Here is a 3659-nt window from a genome sequence, read left to right on the forward strand (position 1 = left end):
AAAAATGCTGGCATAAAAACTAGCACGATTAATGGATATATTTAACTAATGAATTTAAGAATTTACGTAGCCCCTTTTTGATATCACAACATTTCTGACTTGAAATTTTTTTTCTTAGGGAGGTTTAAACACGTAGCGTTTTTTTTGAGAAATTCAAACATATATTACACGTATTATGTTGAAAAATTGTACTTCCATCGTTAATAATGACGTTAATAAATTGGTAAGTTGATAATAATTGGTATGTAAATTGTTTATAATTATTTGTACTTGATGAAGTGCCATAAAATTTTATACAAATAATTTAACTTTGCTTGGAGGTTACTCATAGCATTGTAACAGGTCGGAAATGACCCGATAAATATAAGATGTTTGGGGAAGAAATTAGTTGTTTTAAATATATATTTTTATATTTTTTTAGCTCGGAAGCACGAATGGTATTATGATCTTAATATAAAAATAAATAACGATTGGTCTAAATAATTATTAATACAAACAAATGTATTATTACTTACAATTAACGAACAAAGTTACCAAAAATGTAGAATTGTACGGAGTTAAGGTGCGCACGATGGAGTCGCGGAGAACTGTATTTTTCTTACGTAACGGTATTGGAGCCTTACAATTATAAAATATATAAGTGGCACCTAAACCGGAAGGGCTTAATATAGTCATCGCATAATATGCCTATTGTGCATATTACGATGCTTATAAAATAAACGTAATGAGTATTTTACAGCATGTACTTACCGTTTATAGCCATAAAATAAAAATAAAAGATTGGGATGTAAATATTCACCTAAGCGGGTTCCCAAAGCGCGCCCTCAAAGTCCGTCCCCTCTTCTTTAGATATTATCTTGTTTTAGGATTACGGGCTACTTTTTGGAATATAAGTAACAGGAACCTAATAATGTTGATCGTGATGCGCGGTGAGCCGCGGCCGCCGCCGACAAAGTGAAAATTGAAGAAAGACTACTGTATACCGAGTTGCAACTATAGTCCATACGCCCCTGGTACTCGGGACCTCGTCATGCCACCGCACGTAAACCTTTATTTAAAATATTTCATTGTATATTTTTACAAAAACTTAACAAATTTAACAAATGGTTAATAAATTTAATATTGACGAGGATAAACAACGTAAATCGTATTGGAGCCGCTGAAGTAGGCACTTAAACGGTCTAAAGCTACACCGCTAATATGAAACTATACGCATAGCCAGTGCCGTGAAAAAATAGATAGTATATAATAATATTTTATTCACGGAATAAAATTCCAATTTACAATAATAAAAATAATGATAGTTTCATAGGTGTGCGTTATACTAAAAAATGAAAACAAATGATATAAGAACGAGAGAAAAAAAAGAAAAAAAAATATAATATATTTATATATAGAAATTAAAAGTTAGACAATTGATTATATAACAATTCGATCAAATTAAATATAATAGTAGGTAATAATCTAAAAATAACAATTTAAAGAGCTAAGAGTCATATTGAACAGGTCCAAATTGTTAAAAAAGTTTCCACATGAAATTAATATAATAGCAGAGTAGTATGACATGTAGTTAGTTTTAATAATTGATAAATAAAGAAGATGTTCATTTCTTGAGTTTTTTTATATTTACATTGATATTAATACGCTTTAAAAGTTCTGGGTAATCAATTAAATTATGTAATAAATTAAAAAGAAATTTTAAATTTAACATTTTAAATCTACTATTTAAAGGAGCGATATTAAAAAAAATACTAATATTAATATACCCAGAATGAGGACGTCTTTCAAAATGACATTTAAAAGATAAATATCTCAAAAAATTATTTTGTATACTAGACTCTGGTTTTGACAAATGCTATCAGAGTGCCAAATTAAAGAGGCATAGTCAATAAGGGAGCGTACTAAGGAATAATATAATATTTTTAAAGCTGAACTATCGTTGAAATCACTACACATACAATAGATTTATTAAATCTTCCTTTGCTAACAAATTCTATTTTAATTTTTGAAAAACTCAACGTAAATAATTTGAAGGTATTCTATAACCAAGTTGTATTAGTAAACTTATTTAAACATAAACATTTAATACCTGTATCTGATCATGAACATAATACTAGTTATAAGCAAAATGTTAACAAACGTCTACTAAAGTGTCAAAAAGTATCTTGTAAACGGGTCTTGATTTATGTCGATTGTTAAATATTAACATGAATTAGTTTACTAATTTAATAACTTTCAAAACTTATCATAAGCATATTGATTTGTCAAAGATAATATGATTATAATTTACAATTGTTTTTACTATGTATTATAGTGTTAGAATAGTGTATTAGTATGATCAACATATTTGGTTATATAATTTTTATTGTTATTATATTATTTAAATGTATGTGCATTCTTTAGGTGATAAGAACTCGATCGCTCCCCCAGCACAACCTTTGCTTTTAGGGGGTGCCGCAATATTATACTCATTGTATTTATGTATATTATTTGTATTATTTATGTATGTTGCAAGAAAGTTTATTATTATTATTAATTAGATCTAGTTGGTACTTTAAAAAATATCTGTGTTTATTTTTATAATCAGGATGGAATTCGTAAAAATCGTAAATTATTTTGTCAACATAATACTGACTAGAGATGATAAAGTGAATACAAAGCTGTATGAATTTGTTAGTTATCGAAGTTTTCGCAACAGCCCCCACCGAAACTGAAGAAAAGTAACGATTAGACCATGAGTCCCTGGTAGCGAGATTTTAAAACGAACTACGCCTGACCACTTAACCATCGATCTGCGCATGCGTGTAGATTTAATTCTAAACATAATAATAGGTCGGCAATCGTGTATATCATACTTTTGTATTCATCGTGTTATTATTATTATTTTTAATACCACTGTTTTTCATACCTTTTTTATCTGTATAAATTAATATGATTAACACAGAAGCACATCGAGAAATAAAAGTGGAGGGCCTCAACTAAACCTGTATGGCTGGAGAATACGCGGGCTGGCGGGCATCAGTGTTCGGACTTATCTAGATAAATTTATCTAGATGAATATCTAGATAATTATTTGTTCATCTTTTATCTTATCTAGATAATTTAGTTACAAGGTATCTAAACGTTCATCTTAGATAATTTTTCTACTAATCTAAATAAATTCATCTAGATACATTTTTTATTGATAAATATCACGAAATTGTACCAAATTTTTAAATATTTATACAGATTCTCAAACAAAGTTTATGGTTTATAAATAATGTAATTATTTTTATTTATATCATTATAATTATTATTATGTTCCTAGTGCCCAACTAAAATATACTAAAATTTATAACCATTTAAAAAATAATTGTATCTTTTTTTTATCTAGATAAAAAAGTATTTATCTTTATCTTTATCTAGATAAATATGAGATAAGTTATCTTTTATCTCAATCTAAATACATTTGAGTTGCATTATCTTTATCTTTATCTAGATAAAAAAATACTTATCTAATCCGAACACTGGCGGGCATCAACTTTGTTACAGCAACATCGATCAGCATAAACATAATAATACAATTCTTATTTTAAAGTTGTTTTTGTAAAAATATTTTTAGGGTTTTATTGCCTTATTTCAAAATATATTATGCTTTTTCTATAGTATTGTAAGTGTGC

This window comes from Acyrthosiphon pisum, chromosome X (assembly GCF_005508785.2).
Source record: "Acyrthosiphon pisum isolate AL4f chromosome X, pea_aphid_22Mar2018_4r6ur, whole genome shotgun sequence".
NCBI lineage: Eukaryota > Metazoa > Arthropoda > Insecta > Hemiptera > Aphididae > Acyrthosiphon > Acyrthosiphon pisum.